Below are 25558 nucleotides of genomic sequence, written 5' to 3'. Positions count from 1 at the left end.
GGGGTGTGCGTGCAGTGCTCGCGTGTCCAGGAGTGTGCGGTCTGCTGTGTCGGCGTGCGCAGGAATGTGGGAGGGGGCTGCCTGCGTGTGTCCGTGTGTGCCCGAGTGCGCCTGCATGTGCTCGTGTGTGCAGGAGTGCGGGGTCTGCCCGCCTTGTCCGTGTGTGCAAGAGTGCGCGCGTGTGGGTCTGTGTGCGCCTGTGTTTGCACGAATGTGTGCGCGCTTGTTGGTCTGTTCGGGTGCTCACACTTACGGGCTCCATCTCCGCTTTTCGGGTTCGTGCTGTGTTCAGAAACTTCCTTTCAGGAGGATGCGGACTCTCCTCCACCTCTTTCCTGGGGGTGGGGGCCGGGCAGGCAGTGGGTTGGCGCGCACCCGCAGTGCTGTGAGCGTGTGTGTGCGCGCGATGTGGCCCTGGAGCCTCTGGCTGCGGGCTGCGGGAGGGGAGCTGCTGTGGCCAGCACCTCCCTGCTTTCATTGAGAACCAACCCTGGGAGCTTGGTCGCAGGCTGGCCTGCCTACCATTCAGGCCCTTGGCTTGACTCTGAGGGCAGCCAGAGCTGGGGGAGGGTAAGGGAAGCAGATTCAGAAGCGGGCAGGGGGAGGAGTTCTGGGTGGGGAGGCTGGATGAGGACTTCCTGGTTTTATCTGGAGGAATTTTCTTTTCCCAGATGTTTTGCTTTGGGAACCAAGTGGAAGTTTGTCCCCAAATTGAGGTGGTTTTCTGGACTGTTAAATATTAATGTCATGAACATTGGGGTGCCATAAACATTAATGCCATAAACACTGGTGTTCACTCTGGAAGTTCTGGAGCTGAGGTGCTGCAGTGCCCTGCCCTTCTACCCCACGAAACTAGTCTACATCTTGACCTGGTCCCAGTGAGAGCGCTGCTGGAGTGTCCGTTGTTACTGACATTCGATGCTGTCCCCGGATCTAGTACCCAGGGCGTGTTGTTTCCTGTAGGCTTTATTTTGGTTTTTGAATCATTGCTGAGACGGTTTTGTCTTTGGCTCAGAATCTTTGCAGGTGGGATGTGGCGTCGGGGCTTTGAGCAGCATGCAGAAGGGATTCCTCTTGCTTCTGTGGTTGGAACCTGCTGTCAGTTTAAAATCGAGGACATCAACTTGCTCCCGCCCTGCGTGGGCAGGGCAAAGGACACTCCTGTGAGGGTTCCTTGCAGCAGATCTCTGTCTGACCAACAAGTCCAGTGCTGTGGAGGAGGCTATACCTCCTCAGTTCAGGGCAGCAGGAGGCCTTGGGTGGATGTGGCCGGGGATGGAGGCTTTCAAGTCAGCGGGCAGCAGGGGGTCCTGGACCTTGGCTACAGCATTAGCCACAGCAAGCAAGGAGGGCTCTGGTGCTGGAACATTTATTTTCAGAATGGCATAGAAAGACAGGAGGGGGAGAAAAGGCCCCAAATGTCCAAGACAGCAGCTTCACTAGCCGCCAGAGACTCAGCCTGTAGTGTTCTGGTAGAGTCTGCACCCATAGCAAGCAGCTTCCCCGGGAGGAGGCAGCTTTGAAGAAACTGCTTGATGAGGCTGTCGCTCCTTCTCTCCTGTGTTCAAGCAAGTGAAACACTGCCGCCTGGAGCATTTGCCATCTCTAATCCCACGTGGGAGTGTGGGCAGTGTTGAACTTCCGGCGATGACAGAGGATGGGTTGGGGAGCTGCCCAGTCCCCTGGGTGTGCTCTGGGTGTGGGAGGCCCTTCTGCGGCTCCTCCATCAGGTCCTCACTGTAGGCCCGGTGCAGGAGAGGCATGTGTCCCCACTGTGGCTAGGTGTGCAGGCAGCTCTGCACACAGGAGAGGCCATGCATCCCTGCATCTGAGCACAGAAATGTGGAAGGGGAGTTGAATAGAGCCCTGCTGGAGCCCCTCAGGTGACCAGTGGCTGAGCTTAGCTGTTTGGGTTTGGTCATGCATGGCTGTCCTGCCAGCTGAACATCACAGGGTCTTGGAGGAAAGCCTGTCAATAGAACAAGACAGAAGAGTTCCCTCAGCCTGTCGGTGGTGTGCTGAGCAACTTGGTCTCTGTGTAGTTCTCCCTTTGGGGCCCCTCTCACTTGCCTGTCTGAAGGTTCCTGTCTTAAGTGATGCTGCAATTAACTTTTGGCCAAAAGTGCATTGGTCTCCCTCTCCCACTTCCTTTTCCCCTTCTCCCCCTCTCTTTTCTTTTCTTTTCTTTTCTTTCTTTTCTTTTCTTTTTTTTTTTTTTTTTTTTTGCAGTACTGGGGATGGAACCCAGGGGCATTCTACTTCCAAGCTACACCTCCAGCCCTATTTTTATTCTTTATTTTAAAACCAGGTCTCATTGAGTTGCAAAGGGTCTCACTAACCACCATCCTCCTGTCTCAGCCTCCCAAATGCTGGGATTACAAGTGTGCGCCACCACGCCCAGCTTTCCTTTCCCCCTCTTTCTACCCATCTTCCTCTCCCTGCCCCCTCCCCTTCTCCCACGGTCTTCCCTCCTGTCCATTCACCTCGGAGCCCAGGCAGCTGGCTTGGCTTGTGATTGCTGAATGACCCAGGGCAAGCATCTTCCCCTTCACAGCCTCGTTTCCCATCTGCTAAAGTGGGCGATCATTGTCTACTGTATCCGGTGGGAATTTACAAAGCAGTGCTGTTCAGGCTTAGTTAACACCCCTCCCCCAGCATTGGAAAGGGCAGAACAAAATTAGTCTCTAGAACTATACAGTTAAATGCCACTACTATTGCTAGGAAAAAGGAGGAATGTTTCCGGGGACGGGAGCTTTTCTTAGGTAGTTCTCAGTCACTCTAGTTCTTGGTTTTGGAAAATGTGATAATACTTGGTCTCGTTCAGGGGCAAAAGTTGGGGAAATGGGAAGAACTTCTCCCTTTGCCCTTCCTTTTTCTCGTTCCTTCCACTTGCAAAACAATTTATACAGAAGAAAAAGCCAAAGAGAAGCATTGTTATTGTAACCATTTTGAGTTCTTGTCTTGAAGACTCTGTTGCTTCTCCATGCAAATTTTCCAGGATTATTTTTGCTGTGTTCTTTATACATTTAACATCTTACACTCTGTGTCTTTGGTAACAATTACCGCTTTGTTACAGCGACTGGCCCATGCTTCCTGGAGGACTCTGTTGAGGAAGTGTGCATCTCTGGCCTTACAAAGTGGGGCCAGTGGATGTGTGTTGACTTATGAGGGGAGGGTCATTCTGCCTGGCAGCGAATGTTTTGGGATGAGAACCCCCTAGGCATTGCCACAGACTTCACTTCCAAATCCTTCTTTCTTTTTGGGTAATATTTACTACTGGCTTTTAAGAGTGCCATCTTATCTGAATAAGTGTGTTCAGTAGAAAGCCAAACACAAAGGTATTTCCATTGAGCTATGAATAAGATGCAGACATCCTAGCTTTGCATTCCTGGATGAGGACAGTCTTCCTGAACAGTTGTGGCTGTTTCCCTGGGGGGAGGTGCAGGAGTCAGGTCTATGCTGGAGGCACATAAGGCCAGGCTGCCAGGCTCTGCCTCCTTTGCAGCTGGACTCTGTGCTTGCCTCTCCATCTCTCCCTGGATCTCCGGAGTGCTGCTCCATGGTCTCCTATGTTTCTTCCCACTAGTAGAACACAGAACTCAGGCCCAACAGCTCCTACATTCACCAAAATGTGGCCTTGCAGACAGTAGGTACTATGGCCGGTTGGTCTGTTGCTGGGGCTCTCCAACAATAATGACAGACAAATCCCATCAGAACAGGAGGGACCAAGTAGAGGAGGACATGGTGCTGTGAGGTGGGATGACAAGGGGCAGCTCCCTGGACCTGTGGCACTGAGGAGGCGGCAGCGAAGGAGCCCCAGGTCGCTGGCTGGACTGGCACCCAGGGCTCCGGATCTGGCGCAGCTTGAGGCATGATGGCGGCACCCCGGGCTTGGTTTAGGCCTCCTCAGGGGCAGTGATGCACCGTTTGGGGGGGGGGGGCGTGTTACGGCTGGCAGTGGGCCCGGGAGAGCAGATCTGCTGTACCAGGTGCAGTGGTTTCCCTGGCGGTGCCTCCACTGCAGCTGAGGCTGAGCTGAGGCTGAGGAGAGGTGTCTGTGAATCTGGGCGGTCTTAGTCACAGTGTGGCTCCCCTGTGAGTCTGAGTGTTAGGACGCGCTGTGCTGGCCACATGGCCCTCAGTGTCAGGGATTTTAGATTCTCTTGAGCTCTCTGATGCTAAATTTAACTTGGATATTCCATTAACCGAGCTCAGCTAAGCTGCCCATGTTATTTTTAACCAGAGGACTAACGTGTATAGCTGGCTGTACCTGCGGAAGCTGTGGAGGCTTGAGTGAGGGTGGCTTGGGTGAGGGTGGCTTCAGGTTGTGGCTTAAGGTTTTGCCTGGAGAGGGGTTAGATTTTCTGTGTCCAGGGTGGGACGAGGTGGTGGATATTTTAAGTGCATAGCTTGCATATCTCATTTTATTTAAATTTTCACAACTCTATGACATTAAAATTGAGGAAAGGAGACCCATAGAACATAACTAGCCTGTGGGAGCATGCTTGGGTCCCTGTGTCCTGTGGCCCTCCTCTCACTTCTGAACACTGCCTGCCTGTTTAGGGGGCTGTTTGCTTTCTCCATGGTCTTGGGCTTGAAGGGGTACAGTGAAGGGCTGGGGAAGAGAAGTGGTGATTTTGGAGACAAATTGCAGGTGGGGTGTTCAGTGGGGAAGGAGGGAGCTGCTAGTGTGTGTGTGTAAATAGCAGGTGAAGCGCTGGCTGGGAGAGCTGAGGTTGGCCTCACCGAAGTAACGGTGCAGAAATGGAGTTGCAGGGGGAGATAATTCTTTGAGTAGGACCACTGGTCACCCCCAGCCCTTAGGCAGATGGACTCTGCTAGTATGGCCATATTCACTTGGGTGGAATACAGAAGATGTTTGGACTTGGTTTTCTGAAGCTGGGAGGGGGGATCTGAGAGCACAAACCAAACACACCCCAGTGCATTAACGCACCTTGCTGAAGGTGCTCACCATGGTGTTTAGGGGCACACCCTGTTGTGACCGTGGACGGGAATGAGTTTAGAAAGGAGCTGGACGGTGCCGGGCGTAGTGGGCACGCTTGTAATCCCTGCGCTTGGGAGGCAGAGACAGGAGGATTGCGCAGGTTCAAAGCCAGCCACGCTGGCTTCAGAGACCCTGTTTCCAAATAAAAATATAAAATAGGCCTAGGAGTGTAGCCCAGAGGTAGAAGGGCTTCCAGGAACCCCAGTACCACTAAAAAAAAAAAAAAAAAAAGGAGCTGGACGTAGTGGCTGGACATAGCCATGAGTGAACTGGGAGCTGATGGTTGTTTTTAGAGCATGAGAAGTTAATTTTGCATGTGGCCCTTGAGAGCAGACATGGTTTGGGAACAAGAGCCTGGATGGGAACCACACTCGGAGCTAGAGACTGAGAATAGCCTGCTGGCTAGGTTTCTCCACAGTTCTGAGGTTTTAGAAGAATTTCCTAGTCCTTTTGGCCTTGCTTTCTTCATTTGTCAAAGTGGGGAAATACCTTTCTGTGGAGATTTTGGTAAATCTTGTGCTGGAACAGAGGCTCTTCAGCCACTCAAATCTTTGTAGATGGTGTTTTTTCTAGTTTAATTTCAAACTGTTCTGTTAATATTGTAACAAATTGGAGAGTCACATAAGCAAATGCAAAAATAAGAGTGCTGCATCTTCCTGAGGGCGTAGGTGGGAGAGGATGGCGGACCTTCCAAGTGTTGCTGAGCTGCAGAACTCACAGCAGAAGCAAAGAGCCAGCAATGCGGCAGGTGGGCACACGCTGGCCATATGAGGGCCTGGTGTCTGTCCTGTGATGCCAGTCAGCCTCTGAGAGGTGCTGGGTAAGAGGGGAGGCAAGGATTGGGCTCTGGGGCTGGATGGGACCCGCCGGTCACAGCTGGCCTTCCGCAGCTCATGCAGAGGAGGAGGCTGCAGCTTAAACTTTGATCCTGTATGCAAGAGGGTGGGCTGAAATGTCTCCTGCAACAGTGTCCACAGCCAGCCTCTGAAGGACAGATAGCAAAAGAATGGACACAAAGTCAATGCCAGGTGTAGGGGGTTCTGTGGCTGGAGCCCACCTGCCTGCCCTGGCGCCTGATCCCAGGCTTGCCCAGGAGTGCGTGGAGCCAGCCAGGAGCTGCTGCAGGGCGGGCTTCGCCTGGCCAGCTGCCCGTGCACTGTGCAGGGCCAGTTTCTCCTTCCCCATCTTTGTTGAATGTTAAGAGCCCAAATGGAGTAATTCTAACAGTTGGGCTCCTCAGTGGTAGAGGAGCTCAACCCTGCTCTAGAATCTTCTTTTTGGCTTTGTTTTGAGGTGTGTGTGTGTGTGTGTGTGTGTGTGTGTGTGTGTGTGTCTGTGTGCGTGTATACGCACGCATTTAGTTCCTTTTGAGGAAAAAGATTTCAGATTCCCTTTTAGCTTTGTGGTTTCTCTTTCTGGTTTCACGTTCACTGCTCGAAGGTTTGCTTTGATTTCATGTGCCTCTCCTCCAACCACTGCCAGCATCTGCCCTGCAGGTGCTGTGCACAGGCTGAGCTTGAGAGGGTGCCCTGTGGAGCATGGCCATGTTCTGTTCTGGTCATGGCCATCGTGTGTAGGGCAGATGTTTTTACCTCCTTCGCCTCCAAGGCCCAAAGGCACAAGCGGCCTTCCCAGGGTCAACCTTTCAGAAGAGTACTGAGTTCACGCTGCCACAGGCATCCGAGGAACTGCTGGTTCCTGATGCCTGGCTGTCCTGTGGTTGGCCAGGAGTGGCCCTTCTTGGGCTGCTATCCAGCTGCTCCCTTAGACAGAAGCAGCAAGTTTCACATGGACCAAGTTGGCACTGGGTTTTGGCGGTATCCCTGGTAAGGGCACTTACTCAGGGCTTCTCTTGTGGACTCTGCGTGGACCCTGCAGAATGGGCCACCTGTGAGCCTGGGCAGTTCAAGACCCACAGCTGGGACAGGTACAGAGCGTGCCAGCCGATGCCAAGCCCTGGCTTCTCTGCATTTCAGCTGTCTTGAGGCAGGGCGCTGGTTAATGCGAAGCTCTCTTCTTGACGGCCTGTCCTCTGGCCTCTTTCTCTTCATGGAGGCCAGGCCCAGTGCTTCCATCTGTGGGGAAGCCCATCAGAGAGGAAGGCACAACTCTGGGCAGCCAGGAGGCAGGGAGAGTAGGGGTGATTCCCCTTAGCCACATGGGGAAATCAGCTCTACCCCAGAGCCTCGCTGGCTAAACTGATTCTCCACAACTGGGCTGGGCTGGGCACAGGGTTGTGAACAAAGATGGGAACAGGAGCTGGTTCCTGCACACTTGCTGTGTACAGACCCAAGGACCCTGGCCAGGCTGGATTCCTGTTCAGAGTTTGGGTGGGAAGCTGGCTTTCCCATGGCCTTTGGAATGAGGGCTGAGCTGGGGAATTCCAGACCCTTAACAGCCACCAAACTCAGCCTTCTTGGGAAGTCCTACAGGGCTGCATGGGGCTGACTTCATGCTCTGGGGCCAGAATCCTGGGAAAGCTGCAGAGGACACTCCCCTTCCGCCCCCCACACTGACCTCTCAGACGCCTATTGCTGAATTCCAGGGTTTGCACGGGATCTCTGCAGGATGGTGCTGGAGGTGGAGCCCCCGGCCCCACATACCTCAGCTGTCCCTGCAGGAAGGACTTGGTTTTGCTTCTCAGGCCACGGTGTGGTCCCACTGGGGCACACAGAGGAGGGAGGCACGGTGCTAGCCTTGAGGCAGAGGAACACTGACAGCACCCTCTGAGGTCAGGAGTGTGCATGTGTGTGATTAGGTATAGTACTAATGGTGACAGCTGTGAGCAGTTTTCTACCTGGGGCCACACTGTAGCATGCTGTGTTTACTGTGGGCAGGAACTTTCCCCACACTCACTCAGAGCTCCCTCTGCCAGTGTGCATACCAGGAATTGCCCAGCATCCTCAGGGCTTGCAGAGAAGTGAGGTGGGAGGGAGAGCTGCACCTTGAGGCAGGGCCTTGGGTTGAGGACAGGGGTCGTATTTCTTTACTTTCTTATGAGGTGACTGCAAACACACACACATGGGTACACACACATGCTTAAACACATGCACATGTGCTTACATACATGCACACATGTGCTTACACACACACACACATGCACTCACACATGCCCATGCACACATAGTTACACATATACACATTTATATATGCATGCACATGCACCCTCCAGATGCATACACAGCCACACACAGCTACACACATACACACATGTGCACACTCTTGGACCCCTGCAGGGTAGAGGTACATGTCCCAGCCTATGAAGTGCTGTAGTCAGGCTGGACATGAGGGAGAATCAAGGTTGCTCCCACTGGCTCCCCTTTTTCTGAGATCCAGGGCAATAGGAGTGGGTCAGTGGATACTTTGCAAAATTCATGTTGTTTGAAACTGTCCCTGTTTTCTTTTTCTTTTCTTTTCTTTTTTTCTTTCTTTTTTTTTTTTGTGGTATTGGGGATAGAACCCAGGGGCATTCTACCTCCAAGCTACACCCCCAGCCCTATTTTTTTATTCTGTATATTGGAACAAGGTCTCACTGAGTTGCAAAGGGCCTAAGTAGCTGAGGCTGTCCACAAACCACCATCCTCCAGTCTCAGCCTCCCAAATGCTGGGATTTGTCCCAGTTTTCTTCATGAGTCCTGGACTGCAGGCTCTGGGTCTGTGAGCCCTCAGGCAGCTCAGTCCAGCTCCTGTGGCTTTGGTTTGGGCTGCATACCTTCCCTCTGTCTTTCTACAGCTTGAGGTCTTTTCCTGCAATTATTTTAGATTTTTAAACATTTTGTATTTGCACAACACTTGGCTTTTAGGTCCACAGCTTGGATATTTTCTTATGCCCCTCCCCCATTTGTTTCTGGTCTGTTCTTTCAGAGGCTTCATGTCAGATAGGTGCCCAAGATTAGCCCCAGCACCCCAGGCTGTGCACCCTTCAAGCCATCCTGGAACTGAAGTGAGGGTGTTGCTGTCAACACAGCCTCAATCCTCACAGCCTTGTGTACAGGAAGCCTTGGGCCAACAGTGGTGATCAGCTCTAAATGGTGAAAAATTCCTGGGACCAACCCTGCGGATGTGACCTGTAGGCCAGTGATCAGAAATAGAGGTGGCACAACCCGGCGGGGTGGTGCATGTTTGTAATCCCAGTACTAAGAAGGGTGAGACAGAAAGATTACAGACTCAAGGCCAGCCTCAGCAAATTAGAGAGACCCTGTTTCAAACAATTTTTAAAAAGATGTGGAGATGGAGCATCTGTTGGTCACTGGGGTTCTCATGGTAGAAGCCCCTCCACTGGTGACTTTGGGGCAGGTTCTGGGGAGTTCCTGCAGGTTAAGGCCAGAGTTTGTCAGTACAAACCTCTGAACTGTGGACACCTTTCTGGATCGGGGACAGAGACCCTCCTGGGCACTGGCTCTCTCCCAGCTGTGCGGCTCCTCTGCCCGCCATTGCCTCTGGGTGCTGGACTCCCTCAGGGACTGTGGGCCACTCTGAGACCCACATGGTGTCCACCTGGAATCTCTGGCATCCCTTCCACTCACCATTTCCTGCCCTGAGCAGCATTGCATTGGTGTGTGGAGAAAGCTTCTCAGCACTGGGGCCCAAGAGTATGTTTATGCACATCCTGAGTGGAAATACAGGGTCACATCAGGAGAAAATCTACTTTCTACTGTGTTTTTTCCAAGTTACTTGATTTTTTAATTATTCTGCTTTGTGAAGTGTATTTCTGTGTTTTCTCCAGGGAAGCCTTTTCTTCTCCCTTCCTGGCCCCAGAAAATTATGTCCTCCTGAGAGCAGGTGGGCTGGGGGACACAGCAGACCTCACCCCGATTTAAACATGCCTCTTGTCTTTGCAGCTGACCGGTTGTCTTCCACTATCACTGGTCACTGAGTGTTTCTGTTTCTGGAGCTCTGTGTGCTCCCAGGCCCTCTCCCCTGGATGTTGTGTTTTAGGGAGAATATGCTGCCAACTTTTGTCAGGGGGGCCAGGTCTGGTCAGTCGACCCTGGTGCACGTGTGGGGTCACATATGCACACAGCTCTCCAGAGCCCTCTGCAAGTCTAGCTTCCTATGGCGGGCAGCAGAGAGTGCTCATTCACAGATCAAGTGCTCTTGTTGGCAATGCACACACTGTGCAGTGTGTTCTTTTAGGATCCAGGCAGTTAGGATAACCAGAGAAGTCTGGGCTGAGTGATTTTCTGAGGTCACCAGAGGAAGTGGCGAGGACCTTTAGTTTTACTGGGGATGTTAATCACAGGTACTGATTGGGGGTCACATTGCTTTCCCAAAGCTTCCCTCTCCAGGTACTCTGAGTGGCAGCGCGAAGCTGGGGCCTGGGTACCACTGGACACTTCCAGCTGGCATCTACCAGCCACAAGCTGGGAGGACACAGGCCTCACCTACGAGACTATGGACAGCAGGAGTAAGGAAAGTTCGTCACATGGCCACATGTTTACAAGATGGCAGCTGGGTGTTTTCAGGCCCTTTGGAAAGGTGAGCTTTTGTGCCAAGGAAGATGGAGATGGAGACCTGCTGTCCTGTGGGCCCTGAGCAGATGGCAGTGTGCACAGACACGCTGCTGCTCACCACATGGGCACGCATACTACATGCAATGGATTTTTCAAATCCGGAGACTTTCCATAAATAATATAAATTATATTTTCTTTCTTTTTTTTTGGTGGTACTGAGGTTCCTGGAAATCCTTCTACTTCCGGGCTACACTCCCAGACCTATTTTTTTATACTTTTTTTATTTGGAAACAGGGTCTCTTAAGCCAGTGCGGCTGGCTTCGAACCTGTGCTATACTCCTGTCTCTGCCTCCCAAGCACGGGGATTACAAGCGTGCGCCACCACGCCCGGCTAGAAATTATATTTTCAAAATTATCTTATAACTTTATAAAGTGGCCACTATTGAATAAGAACAGTTTTTACTTTTATCATTAAAAATAAACACTAAATTGAAGTTTTTTTCTGTTCTGAGGCTTTGGCCATCCCAAAGTGTGGTTCTCCCTCCTATTTAATAGCTTGAAGGATAGGGTGCCGAGTCCCTTCCCAGCAGCACAAGAGAGGGCCTGGCTCACACAGGACGCCCTCGTGCTCCTCAAGAGGTGACATTTCTGTTGGAAGCAGGAGTAGGTGCTAGGGACAGGTCTGTGGGCCGAGAAGGGCACTCAGAAGTGCAACACAGCTTCATATTCTGAGTGTTTCAGATCCACAGGTCACCTCTGGTCAAGTGGGGACAGGCCTGGCCCAGAGGGAACAGGTGTCACCCAGGGCCACCAGCAAATGCCTGGGTTTCAGTCTCCTTCTCCTTCATAAGGTGCCCACTCCGTTTGTAGTCCTAAGGCTGAGTGAGAAGTGGTACAGGATACTGGTCCTTCACAGTAGGTGGGCACGAAAAGTGTGTCCAAATTTTACTAAGGGAAAGAGTGTACAAGGCTGTTGAGTGGAGAGGGGCTGCGTGCGGTGGCAAGCAGAGTCAGCACCTGATGAGGCACAGCTCCTTTTAGCCTGTGTGAGGGTAGGATGAGGTCTGGCCAGTGTACATCGTTTATCCTGAGAACAGCTCGCTTCTGTGGGTAGAGCTCATGCTGGTGGTCAGAGCTAGGAAATGCTGATTAATTGATCTGTCTGTCCTCTATTCTTTTTCTCCCCCCACAGACATGCAAGGCCAAGATATCCCAGAGCCCTTTCCCAGATAATTTTGAACTCAAGTCTAATAAAGGAAACCTCAGGAAATCCAGAGGAAATCCATTTTCAGCTCCACAGATACACTTGTGGTTTGACTTTCTAATGGTGTAGCACAGGTCAGCTCTTTGAGGACAAGGACTGTCTTCTTTAAGTCCCAGTGCTGGGCTTGGGAGTACAGGGTAAAGACTGGTGGAGCTTTACGGGCACAAGATGAGCACCCGATCTCTGACCACCTGAGTCATAGCCTGGAGTGCCAGGTGCTGCCAGGCTGGTTTCTCGTTGGGCTCTCAGCTGCAGGTCAGTCGTTCCAAGGGAGCAAAGCAGTGACTTGCCTTGGGGTGCATGAGTACTTCTTGGACTTCCTTTTACTCAGCCTCCGCTCGCAGTCACAGGCAGCTGTCCATGCTAGGCGCTGTGCTCTGTATGATGTCGGCTTGTGTCTGTCTCTCCCATCCCATTATCAAAAGAGGCGCCCATGCAGGAGCCCATCCTAGGATGAAGAATGAGGGGCTGAGCAGGAAGGCAGGCCTGCAGTAATACACCCTTGAGAAGGGAGCTCAGGACTAAAGATGTGTGTGGCTTATAGACAAGTCGACCCCAGTAGTGCCATTTACAGATTTGGGGTCTCACCCACTAGTTAGGAGGGCCTCAGCCTCATGCTAGGCCCTTCCCCTGGGTCTGGGTCAGCTCCCACTAGGGTGGCCTGGCCTCTGCAGCCCCTGATCCTCTCCAGGAAGTGTTCTGGCTGTACTGTGCACTCTCGAGCCCCCTTTCAGTCCTGCTTTCCCAAGTGCTCTCAAGCCTTCCTGTCCAGTACACATTCCAGCCCTGCTGTCCTGAGTACCCCTCCCACGCTGCTCTTTTGGGAAACCTCCCACCCTGTTGTCCACTGCACCCTCCAGCCCTCCTGTCCAGGAACTCTCCAGCCCTGCTGTCTAGGCACCCTCCAGCTCTGATGTCCAGTGCACCCTCCAGCCCTGCTGTCCTGGTACCCTCCAGCCCTGCTGTCCAGGCACCCCCCAGCTCTGATGTCCAGTGCACCCTCCAGCCCTGCTGTCCTGGTACCCTCCAGCCCTGCTGTCCAGGCACCCTCCAGCCCTCCTGTCCAGTGCACCCTCCAGCCCTCCTGTCCAGTGCGCCTTCCAGCCCTCCTGTCCAGTGCACCCTCCGGCCTTTCTGTCCAGGTACCCTCCAGCTCTGCTGTCCAGGCACCCTCCAGCCCTGCTGTCCTGGTACCCTCCAGCCCTGCTGTCCAGGAACCCTCCAGCTCTCCTGTCCAGTGCACCCTCCAGTCCTCCTGTCCAGTGCAACCTCCGGCCTTCCTGTCCAGGCACCCTCCATTCCTGCTGTCCAGGCACCCTCCATCCCTGCTGTCCTGGTACCCTCATAGTCCTTCTTGTGGCCTCTCATTTGCTCTTTGAGGGGAAGGGTAGAATTCCCCCTGAGAGTTCTCTATGAAACCCTTTAGCTGAGAGCTGAATTCAGAGCTGTACCTGTGATGTCTGCATCCTTTGGTGCCCCATGGGTGCAGGAAGCCCTTGGTCTGGACTTCTTGGGTGGGGGAGGAGATACTTCTCGGGCTGGCCACCGAGTCCCGAACTTGTGGCATCGTCCGTAGTGAGGGGAGTGGGCATGCCCACAGCCTTCCCTGAACTCTTCCCTTCACTCGGGCTCTCAGAAAATCCCCACAGCTGCAGTGTCAGGTCACCGGAAAACTCGAGTCACGTGCGGTGTTTGGCTTTGGCTCCAGAGTGGTAGGTTGGACTGTAGCTGGTAGCCTTGTTCCCTCAGGCTCACAGGGTCCTGATGCTAGTAAGCTGTGTGGACTGTTCTCCAGTGCCCTTCCTCAGAGGACAGACCAGCGGTCCTCAGGCATCATGTCATCCTCGTGTGTGCTCCTCTGGGCTCCATGGTGAGCCACAAGGGCCTCCCGGGCACACACTGAAGAGCCTCATGTGTCCAGATACATGGGCCACGTCTGGGTTGCATTTGACGGACAGGTTTTGCTCTCCTCATCTCTATTTGCCGACACTACATTGATATGGTTAAAAGTGGCCCGATGTGCTCTGTCCTAGGTGCTGGGTGAGGCTCCCAGGGCTGCAGAGTTTACAGAGAGAACTTACGGCAGGACCCTGGGGATGGAGAGCTGACCTCTGCCCCGCCCCTATGGTTCCTGGAGCAGACAAGAGTCTGTTCTGCTCAGAGCTGCTGCTGCTGCTGCTGGCATTGGCCTCCCAGATGGCTTTGACAACTCTCTAGAAACACCACTGCGCAGTTGCTGTTGGAGTCCTAACCACTCACCTTGCATGGGATCTTACACGCTTGGCCATTGCATGTGAGGTGCTAGGGACAGCTGTGTCATTAGAAGGTGTTGTAGACAGAGCCTCTGTGTGGGTGCTGCAGCAGGCCTTCTGTGGAGGGATCAGCCTTTAGTTTGATCTGCTGCAGCTGTTCTGTGTGGCAGTTCAGCAGCCCTAATTCTGATGGGGTCAAGCTGGTATCCTGTGCATTGCCTTGCAGCCAGATCAGCCTGGTCCAGCTCCCAGGCCAGAATTTCAACCTGCTGTCCCAGGTGGGCACAGGGGTCTTTAGGAAGGATCCCAGGCCCCAACAACACAACTAGGTCGTGAACGTACTGGATTGCAGATGTGTTCTTGTGCAGGCCCACTCAGGGCCGGAGCATTACCCTATAGGGCCAAGTGAGTCTTAGGCCCCACCCAGCCAGAGGAAGGAAACCGGGAATGCCCAGGGCTCTCAGCCACCCAGCTGCATGCTGTGGCCAGAAAGCAGCCATGGATGACTTGTCAGTGGACAGGATTGTGTTGCAGTGGAATCTTATTTTGGATGCAAATATGTGAGTTGTGCATAATTTCATATACCATGAGATGTTATCCTTGTGATAATTTTTACATTATTTAGGGAGGTAAAAGCCATTTTTATTTTGCAGATGTTACAAAAATGGGATTTGGTGGAGGGGCATTCGTGAATCTCTCCCTGGTCTTGGGTGCTGAGGCTGCAGACCAAGTGGAGCCCCAGGCCAGGCTGCCGTCACCGGACCCCTCGAGCTTTGTTTCACTGGCTTTCCCTTGTTATGTTTGGTTCTGACCCTTTCTCTTTCTTAACTCACTGGTTTTTGTAGTGTTAGGAACTTTCTTTTTCTTTCTACTTGAAGTTGTGGTCAGGTCTGGCCCTTCAGGTTCTGTGGGCATGTGAGTCTGGCTTTTGGGGTCTGATTTCGAACCTGGTACTGTGGCTGGCTGTGGCAGAGTGCTCACTCTTTGTGGGAGACAGGCAGCTCCACTTCCTTTCTGCACTCTGAGACCCCGAGAGCCAGCTGTGCTCAGCTGCTGTGGAGAGGAGGCCTTGGAGGAGGGAGAGAGATGAGAACACACCTGTGGAAAGATGCTTCTGCCCCTATAGAAAGAAAGACGTACCTGCCCCCGTGGAAGGACACACCTGCCCTATGGAAAGAAAGACATACCTGCCTTTATGGAAAGACACTCCTTGCCCTATGGAAAAATATATCTGTCCCTATAGAAAGACATACCTGCCTCTATAGAAGGACACACCTGTCCCTATAGGAAGACACGCCTGCTTCTAAGGAGAGACTAAGAACTGTACCATGGTTGAACAGCAAGCAGTCTCTCCCAGCCACAGGTTCCAGTTCTGGGAATGAGAAATAGGAGTGGTAAGGAAGGAGCAACCTAGTGGAGAATAAACCAGAGGAGAAACTCCAGCAGCAAAGCTTGAGGTGAAGAGCTGCCAGAGAGATGGGCACTCGGGGTGGCTAGACAGCTTTCTGTAAGGTCACTGTTGTGCTTTTTTGTTGTTGTTGTTGCTTGTGGTACTAGGGATTGGACCTGGGACACTTTACCACTAAGCTATATACCAATACTTTTTATGTTTGATATTAAAAAAAGGAATCGCTGAGTTACCATGTGCTGACCTCAAAGCCACTATCAGCCTTCTAAGTACTAGGCAAGCATGCACCGAGCTTTTTAGGGGGAGCGGATACTTTAAACTACAGTAAGTTAAAGAACTATTTTAAGCTTTTATTAGCTGTATCCAGAATACACTGGGCTAGGTGCTTGCTTCCTATTAAGTTAGGTGTGGGAAGAGTCATTATAACCTGGACACTATTGAAATTGGTAAATTGTCAGTACCTGGGCACCATGGCCTCATAGTCTCTGGGTGTGAAAGGTCCTTTAGAGGGCTGTGCCAAGTCTGCTGCTGTGGACATTGGCACCCTGCAGGTTCAGAGGTTTGTGAAGGGAAGCCCACCTATGAGGAGGACACGTTTTAGTTCACCATAGAGAGGGAATGAATCTACTATGTGGGGTTTTTAATAAAAGAAGTTAAATCTAGCCCATACCATATAAAATGTAAATTCTGTACAGATTTTAGGTTAAAATGTGAAAAATAACATCAGTAAAATATTGGAGAATTGTACATTACACAAACTTTTTTCTTGTCATCATTCCATAAACAATATAAGTATTTACCAGAATTTACCCTGTATTCTGTCAAGTCATCATGAGATGTTTTAAAGTGCCAGGAGGATGTGCAAGGGTTCTACACAAATATTGCTCCCTTTTATTTTATTTATTTATTTATTATTATTTTTTGGTGGTACTGGGGATGGAACCCTTCTACCTCCGGGCTACACTCCCAGACTTATTTTATATTTTTATTTGGAAACAGGGTCTCTTAAGCCAGCGCGGCTGGCTTTGAACCTGCGCGATCCTCCTGTCTCCGCCTCCAAACATGGGGATTACAAACGTGCGCCAGCACACCTGGCTATTGCTCCCTTTTATATAAGGAATTTGAGCATCACAGGCTTTGGCATCTTTGGGGTCCTAGGAGCAATCCCCCACAGATACTGAGGGAGGACTGTAAATGAGGATTAAATTTCCGTGTGGCAAGACATCAAATGACCAGTGCAAGCTGGAGGTGCCTTAGGCCTTTGGGAGGCCCCTCTGGAGGCAGCCCAAGACCCACAGAAGTGGGAGAGGCTGCAGGAGGTTCAGAACCGACCCACCCATACCATGCGCAGCACCACTGGATGGGAAGGGAGGTGTGGTTAGCAGGGAGCTGTGGTTATCTCTACTCAGATGGACAGCACTTGAGGGCGCAGGGCAGGGGGCACATGGTCTCTGACCCAGGGCCACTGGATCTGCGTCTCAGCGCACTGTGCCGTGTGTGTGTGTGTGTGTGTGTGTGTGTGTGTGTGTGTGTGAGCTCCAGCAGCATAGTGGCAGCATGCCTGTGGGCAGAAACTGCTGCAGACAAGAGGCGGAGGCTGAAAGGCCAGAGCGGATGCCCTGGGCTCAGGGCTGCAGCAGTAGGAGGAGGGGTCAAGAGCCATTTTATTTGATTAATTAATTAATTAATTTTTAAATATGAAATTCATATTATTATTATTATTATTATTATTATTATTATTTTGGTGGTACTGGGGTTCCTGGAAACCCTTCTACCTCTGGGTTACACTCCCACACCTATTTTTTTTTATACTTTTTTATTTGGAAACAGGGTCTCTTAAGCCAGCGCGGGTGGCTTCGAACCTTCACGATCCTCCTGTCCCAGCATCCCAAGTGCGGGGATTACAAGCTTGAGCCACCACACTCGGCTCTCAAGAGCCATTTTTAAAAAGTCAGATGAACTCATGCACCCTGGTACTGCTGTCCTGCGGAACGCTATCCATAAAAACGATTAAGATAGATCCACTGCTAGTAATATGGGTGGTATTTTTCATATTGTGATGAGAAGAAACCTAGTTGAATAGTGCAGCTTGATCTGACTTTGATGAAAAGCTAAGGCTCCCTGCTCCTAGTAAGTGCATCCGTCCCTTGTGCATACAAGTGGACACAGCTGTGCTGGGGCGGACCTGGCCAGGGGAGGACCTCCTACACATCCTTCTGGGAGTGAACTGCCCACCCACAATAAGCAGTTTCCTTTGAATTAAAATGTTTTAAGATAGTTTCTTTACAAGACTTACTGTCAGACAGGCACAGAGCAGGTCTTGGGTGCTGTGGGAGCTGCTGTGAGCACTACTGGGGCTGGCCGTGACTCCACAAGCTGGTTTGAGATTGGGCTGTGGACCCGCACTAGCCTCCACACCCTGGCCAGAAGTTTTGGCCTACATCCTGCGTTATTTTTAAGTTAAACCTCCATCTATGGTGGGAAGCGGTGCTGCAGGCACACCCCATGCATGGTCCTGCCACAAAGACAGTCTCTAATCAGCCATTCCCTACAGAGAACCACAGGTCAGAGCCTGTGCTGGCTCTAGATTTGAAATCTCAGTGGCAATTTCAGGGTAGGGAGAAATGGCAAAGTTAAAATTTGGTTTTTCTTCCTCATTCATTACTGGTGACAGGATTGCCTGAGAGCAAAGGTTGGTTCCCATGTATGAAGGCTGCTGTGTTCTGCTCTGGAAGACTCCCCTCATTAACTCTCTACTTGTTTATCCTAATGCCAGAAACTTCAGCACACACAGATCACAGTGGTCATGAGCCTTTTCTCCAACTTCAGCCTCAGAGTTGGCTACAGAATGTACCCTCTGCTCCACAGGGCAGCCATTACCATTAGCTCTCGCTGTCTCGGTACCAGACCCCATGGAGATAGCTGCCTGTGCTCTCTGCCAGCACAGACCCCTCTGGGCTTTCCTGGGAGGAGGGGAAGCCCTCTTCCCCTGAGTTTCTGAGGGGTCCTGGCTTCGGGAGCACCTGGGTAAGGGAAGAGAGGGGCTTAGAGCCCCTCAGTTCAATGGCTGGGCCTTACAGCCAGACCCAGCACAGGACAGTGGCTGCTGGGCCTTGGCCGCTTGCCCTGTCTCTACCTCCACAAGACCAGGTCGTGCCTGGGCACTGGGGCAGACTCAAGGTCCTACTCGCTGCCTTCCTGGAGCCAGTGCTGGGCCAGCAATTTGCCAGGTACACTGTGAAGAAGGACCCTGCTCCACTCCTGTTTTCTCCCTACTCTGGGCTGTGATGCATGCTCACCATTTCTTCTGTATTTTAAAAATATGTTTTTAAGGGGCTGGGACAAAGTAAAAATTCTAGTTCTCCCAAGAAAACAGTTTATGAAAGATCCATGCTTATTACAGCACCATGTACAGGGGAGAAGTGAAGCTGGAGTTTGGGTGGTGAGTCGGCACAATGCCTTTGTGAGGGCTCTGTGGCCGGGGCTCCTGTGGCCACCCCTTGGGAGAACAGGCCTCTGTGATGGGCGCAGTGTGCTTTGGGCTCCCAGGACCTGTGCTGGCACCTGAGCTTTAGGCCAGGGACTATCCCAAAGAGATCCCAGATTTTCCCAGGACACTCCACACTAATTGAGGCTGCCTCTCTGATTCTGTCTCTCTCTTTATCTCTCTCCATCTCTCTCTCTGTCTCCCTCTGTGTGTGTCTCTGTCTCTGTCTCTGTTATCATGGAAACTTGGATCCTGGAGGTCTTGTTTCACTTCGAAGCCTCACGGACCTGGTGGTTTGCAGAGTGAGCAGTACCTGTGTACGTCTGAGGCACAGAACCCCCAAATCTGCCTCCTCCCGATGGTGGGAGGCATTTCATCACATCTGACATGTCAAGAGAGGTCAGGGTGCTGGGTGAGACCTCAGAGGGACGAGCAGGGCCGGGGGAGGAGGCCAGCCAGGCTGCCCCCTGCTCTGATGGGGATGGCCTGAACAGGGAAGGGAAATCAGAGCCAAGATTTTTTTTTTTAATTTTTCATTCCTGCAAGCTTTTTTACTTTCTTCCTCATTTTAATGAAATCGAAAATACTGTGTGTTAGGTAGCAGTTTGGTCTCAGCCCCTAGTGGCCCATGGCTCTTCAAGTGCAGATGGCTATGCCAATTTGGCAGTTTTCTTGCTTAATTAGATGAATAGGGTTAGGAAAAGTAATTTTGGAGTTTTGAAAGAGCTTTTGAGTTCAGCAGATAGAACCCTGGATGTGTGTAATGTGCACAGCGTATGAGCACCGAGCACGACCCAGCTGCAGGCGAGGGTTGCCGTGAGAACGCAGCGGGGACGCAGTGGATGCAGTGGTGACTGCGCAGCAGCGCTGCTCTGGACACTCACACTCTGTCTCTGTTGAACCTGGTCCAGCTGCCCAGCAGATGCTGGGCAGGCATGGTGGACCACCTGGACTCTGCCTCACTGACCACGGGAACCGTACAGCTTCATCTTCTCTCCTGAAAGTTGTGAGTCGCCTGATTTCTCCACATCCTCCTCAGCGCCAGTCCTCTCCTTTCTCTTTTTCTGTTTTCTTTTTTTACATCATAGCTAGCCTCGTGGGTGGAAAGTGGTTCCTCGTGGTTTTGATTGGCATTTTGGTAATGACTCACGATGCTGGCAATTTGTATGTCTTCTCTGGAGAAGTATCTATTCAGCCTTTTGGCTGTTTTTCAGTTGGGCTGTCATTTTGTTGAGTCGTAAGGGATGCTCAGTGTTCTCTGAATTGCAGGTCATGCCAGGCGTAAGGCTGAAAACACCTCACAGGTCCCGCTGCCTGTCTCTCGGTCTCTGCTCCTGGGCCATGGTGTTGCCGGCCTGCTCCTCACTCGGCCTCTGCTCCTGATGGCTGTGAGGAGGAGGAAGGCCAGGGCTGAACATGCAAAGGGTGGAGGCTGTGGGAGCCCTGGAGACACTGGGCCCTTGCCCGGGTCACCTCCAGCCCAGAGGCCCAGCCCCTGAGAGGTCATGGCCACACCAGGGCCGAGCCCACAGGGTTTCTATCCTGTCATCCTCTGCCATTGGTCTGACAGTAATTGCTTCTGTCTTTTGAGAGCAGGGAAGAGAAGGGAGAGACTTTACGAGTGTGGAGTGGCCTGTCTGCCTTCTGTAAATGGAGATTATCTCTGGGCCACCATGGCCGGCAGCTGGACCTGCATGTCTCCACAGAGGTGGCACTGTGCATGAAGAATCCAGTGCACTAGCCTTGTGCTGCATGAGCTTGTCCCCACTGCCCTTATTCTTGGGAAGGCTTTAGGATGAGGCCAAGACAGCCCTGACTACTAACTCAAACCACTCGAGAAACCAAGCCTGGCCCACAGCAGACAAATACACGAGAAGAACAGGCTTTGGTGAGAGCGGCTGCTCAGCACTCCTTCAGGCCCAGAACCCTGTGTGGGCCGCCTCAAGTCAGTGGGAGAGTGCTTTTCTAGTTGTAGACCTGGGTCATTTATGTCTCGTCTGAAATAATAAGGCCAGAGTCCCCTATGAGCCAGATGCTCATGGACATTTCAATGATTGCCATCATTTAAGGGTCTCCCTAAGGTTTTGTGTTTGGTACGGTGTATATTAAGGGCTAATTTTCTTTCTCAAATTTGAGCCAGAACTCTTTCAGAGAACGCTGTGAGAAGAAAGACAAGTTCTAAAATGTAGAGGTAGGAGCACAGTGAAGGTGTGTGTCTGACCATCCAATGGCAAGCCCTAGTCTCAGGGAAGGGCTCTCCTCGGCAGCAAGATGGGAGCTTCACAGACAGGTGTTTATCCCCACATGGGGCCCAGCAGGCCCCACACCCCAGCAGCACCAAGTCCCCAGATCCAGTGTTTTCCAGATTCTCCTCCTTACCCCAGAACAATGAAAGCTAAGAAGTCCTTGCCGCCAAACCAGACACTGGCCACTGGGTCTGGGGTCCGTCTAGCTCAGGCTGCAGCGTCTCAGGGAGGTCCGGGACCCTATAGCCCCAAACCGGAATCTTGGCCTGGGCAGGCACGCGGCTGATGTTGTAGAGGCAGTCAGAAGTGTGGGGGAGGGGAGGCTGCTGCTGGAGAATCACTATGGTGATGGCAAGATGATTCCTGCTCCCTGAACCATGTCCCCAGGGACTCCGAGGTGTGTGCGGCCTCCGTGGGCCCTGACCCTTGTTCTGGGAGAAAGAAGAGGGCGCAAGAGGAGAGAAACTGCAAGATGGTCCAGATGGTGACATGCCTTCAAAATGGCTTTTTGTAATAAACATAGTGTAACACACGCGCATGTGCCATTGCAAGGACCTGGGGAGAAAGAGCTCTCAGCTGTGATGTCAAAGCAGTCTGGCAGTGTGGCAATTAGTGTGAAAACTGAAATTGTCCTTTTTGCCAGAGATTCTAACTCTAGGAATTTATCATCATAGAAATGGCAATGTGATAATTTGTATGAAAATTAAAGTTGCCCTTTATGCCAGAGATTTTATTATTTATTTATTTATTTATTTATTTATTTATTTATTTATTGTATTGGAGTTGGACCCCAGGGGCCTTCTACCTTCGAGCTATACCCCCATACCTATTTTATATTTTATTTGGAAACAGGGTCTCACTAAGTTGCTGAGAGCCTCGCTAAGCTGCTGAGGCTGGCTTCGAACCTGAGATTCTCCTGTCTCAGCCTCCCAAGTGCTGGGATTACAATATGCGCCACCACGCCCGGCTATGCCAGAGATTTTTTTTTTTTTTTTTTTTTTTTTGCGTGTCTGGGGATGGAACCCAGGGGCATTTGACCTCCAAGCTACACCCCCTGCCCTATTTTTTATTCTTTGTTTTGAAACCGGGTCTCACTGATGCAAAGGTCTCACTAAGTAGCTGAGGCTGTCTGCGAACCGCGATCCTCTGGTCTCAGCCTCCCGAATGCTGGGATTACAAGTGTGCGCCACCACACCCAGCTATGCCAGAGATTTTAATACTAAGAATTTTCATTATAAGGCTGGGTATGGTGGTGCACACTTTTTTTTTTTTTTGGTGGTACTGGGGTTCCTGGAAGCCCTTCTACCTCCGGGCTACACTTCCAGACCTATTTTTACATTTTTATTTGGAAACAGGGTCTCCTAAGCCAGCGCGCGCGGCTGGCTTCGAACCTGCGCGATCCTCCTGTCTCTGCCTCCCAAGCGCGGGGATTACAAGCGTGTGCCACCACGCCCGGCCTGGTGCACACTTTTAATCTCAGTACTTGGGAGGTTGAGACAGGAGGATCAAAGGTTCGTGGCCAGCCTCAGCTACTTGGTGAGGCCTTCTGCAAACTTAGACCATTTCAAAATAAAGATTAAAAAATAGGTTGGGGTGTAGCCTGGAGGTAGAATGCCCCTGGGTTCTATTTACAGTACTGCAAAAAAAAAAAAAAAAGAATTTATCATCATCATGGAGATGGAATCTATATCAGGCTATTTACTGATGCTTTCTGGGTGATAGCAAAAAACTGGAAATAGCCAGTGTTTGCCATGGAGGAGGGGCGAAGGGTGGGATAGTCACTGTGCAGTCTTGAAAAAGGAGGCATTCAGTACACTGAGCATCTCCTCAGCATGTTTCTAATCTCATTTTAAAAGCAGTGAGGACCACAGAGGTGAAATATGTTTGCCACATATGTCCCCAGGAGGGGACAGGAAGTGGTGGCCTTCCCTGCCACAAGGAGAGTTCTGCTCACACTCTTGTTGAGCCATGATGTGTTTGAAGAGCTGTAACAAACAAGCAGTGTCCAGAGTAAGCAAGAGACGATATAAGAGACGATGCACGGACGTGGGGGCGCACGCTTGTAATCCCCGCGCTTGGGAGGCGGAGACAGGAGGATTGCGCAGGTTCGAAGCCAGCCATGCGCGCTGGCTTAGGAGACCCTGTTTCTAAATAAAAATGTAAAAATAGGTTTGGGAGTGTAGCCCAGAGGTAGAAGGGTTTCCAGGAACCCCAATACCACAAAAAAAGAATTTATGTGCCAGGTGTAGTGGCACACGCATGTAATCCCCATGCTTGGGAGTGAGAGAGGGCAGTGGGTGACAGAGACAGTGGGTGGCAGAGGGGACAAAGATAGCAGGTGTGGAGGAGACCGCTGGCATGGTGGAGGTCACAAAGAGGGTGGATGGTGGCAGGGACAGAGATGGCGGGTGGCAGAGATCACAGAGATGAGGGACAGGGTTGGGTGTAGAAGAGGACACACAGATGCTGAGTGGAGGCAACATGTGACAAGGTGGCCGTGACTAGACCTGCAGTGGCCGAGCCCAAGGCTGCTGCCATGTGGAGTGACCGGCTGGCCATACCCAGGAGCCACCCTGGAGTCCTGAGGACTCCTGATGAGGCCAGTCACTGCTCTTGTTTCTGCAACAAACGAGGTCATGATGTTGATGTTGTAAATGACATTTTGTGGAGTAAATTACTTAGTCAACTTGTAAAGAAAGTCGTTAAGATGGTTAGAGGCACAGACAAAAGCCAGACATCAGCACTTGGGAGTGTGGCCATCCCTGGCAGAGCGGGCTGAGCCAGTCCCTCCTTCCTGGGGCCCAGGGCTTCCGTAGGCTCACATGAAGAGCCAAGAACACAGCAAAGCTGTTGTCCAGAGTTATGGCCCAGCCTGCGGAGCCAAAGGCAGGAACGGTGGCTGGGGACGCCGCAGGCGTGAGCACAGACACCCTGGCCGCGCCTGGGCTGGAGATGTCTCCAGAGCAGAAACACTGACAACAGAACCCATGCATAAGGAAAACCTTTTATGGAAAGCGACACAAATCAAATGCACCCCCGTCCCCTTGAGGGCCTGAGCCTGAGGTGTCGATCAGACCTGAGCCATCTGGCTCTTCTCTAGAGACAGGAACCAGCTCTCTGTGTAGCCCTGGGCCGGCCTGCAGGGTTAGAGGAAGTGCACCCATGTGAGGCGAGGCCATACCAGGTCTGTCCACCAAGGCCTATGGAGGACGGGCCTGCTGCGGAGGGCGCCCCTCCAGGACTGGGAGCAGGGCTGCCCCTCAGAAGCTTCCTCTCGTGGGACTCAGGACCCACAGAGGTGGGCACATGTTTCCAGGCTCAAGAGGCTTGGGTCTGTCCCTTCTCTGACTCAGAATAGATGAGTAGTCACGAGGATGAGAGACCGCTGCGATCATATGGTCGGCAGTGGCTGTGCAGAGCGCAGACGGTGGTTCATCAGAGGAGAAAGTGTTGTGGTCCCGATGACCCAGCTGCCCCAGTCCTAGATCCACATGCAAGGGGACTGAAGGTAACAAGAGGGTGTGCACGTGAGTGTTCACAGCAGCACTAGTGCATCAGTGGGAAGGAAGGTGCAAACCCGCCGTGCCCATCAGCTAGTGAAGGAGCACACACAGTGGCTCCTCCACACAGAGGAACATCACCCGGCCACGAGAAGGAGCAAAGCCCTACACAGGCCACAGTGTGGGTGACCGCTGTGGATGGCACTAAGTGCACACAGCCAGACAAAAGGTAACACAGATTGTGTCCCTTTGTGGGAGATGGCCAGCACAGGCACATCTGCAGTGACAGAAAGTGCCTGTGGCTACAGTGTCCGGAGGGAGGGGAAGGGAAGTAAGGCCAGTGGGGATGAGAATGTTCTCCTGTTGCCTGGTGTTGGTTGCACAACTCTTGAACACACTGAGAACCACCAAATGTTGCAATCCTGTCTCAGAAAAGCTGCAGAAAGCAACGATCGACACACACAAACGATCGACGCTCACACACAAATGCGGCTCAAATACATGCATTGCAGAAAGTAGCAGGCCTCCGGGGCCCTGGGGGCTGGCATCCACTGCAGGTTGGCTGGAATCTACCGGGTTTCCAATGAGTGCAAAGGGGAGCATCCCCAGGCTAACTGTGAAGCGCTAACAGCAGGCCTTGCAGGATTCCCATATGTGTTTGTTTCCATAGCTTATTATGATTTGCACTAATACAAAAAGCTTCAGTACATAGTTTACAAGTACTAATAAAACTTGCAGCATTCTGTTAAGTTTACATAGCTGCCAGGCTCACTACAGCCTCACCAACTTGTCCCTGCAGCCACTCGTGGCTAACCCTCCCTGGGATTTGATGGTAGAACATCCACGCCCATCTGCAGCTTCTTCTGAGAATGGAAGGGCAGTGTACCCTGCGGCCCCAAGTGGCCTTCTCTGCAGCTGAGACGCTCTCACTGGGTTATCATGG

At 51.9% G+C, this 25558-nt stretch overlaps 1 protein-coding gene across 1 annotated transcript in view; it reads left to right on the top strand.

The window, feature by feature from the left end:
* Window positions 1-25558, top strand: part of RASA3 (RAS p21 protein activator 3) — a gene marked incomplete at both ends in the record, with an annotated part of 98650 nt that overhangs the window by 256 nt on the left and 72836 nt on the right. The window lies entirely within an intron of this gene.

The sequence above is a fragment of the Muscardinus avellanarius genome (assembly GCF_963383645.1).
Source record: "Muscardinus avellanarius genome assembly, chromosome: 2".
In the NCBI taxonomy this organism is placed as follows: Eukaryota; Metazoa; Chordata; class Mammalia; order Rodentia; family Gliridae; genus Muscardinus; species Muscardinus avellanarius.
This window is presented reverse-complemented; position numbering and strand designations above follow the sequence as displayed.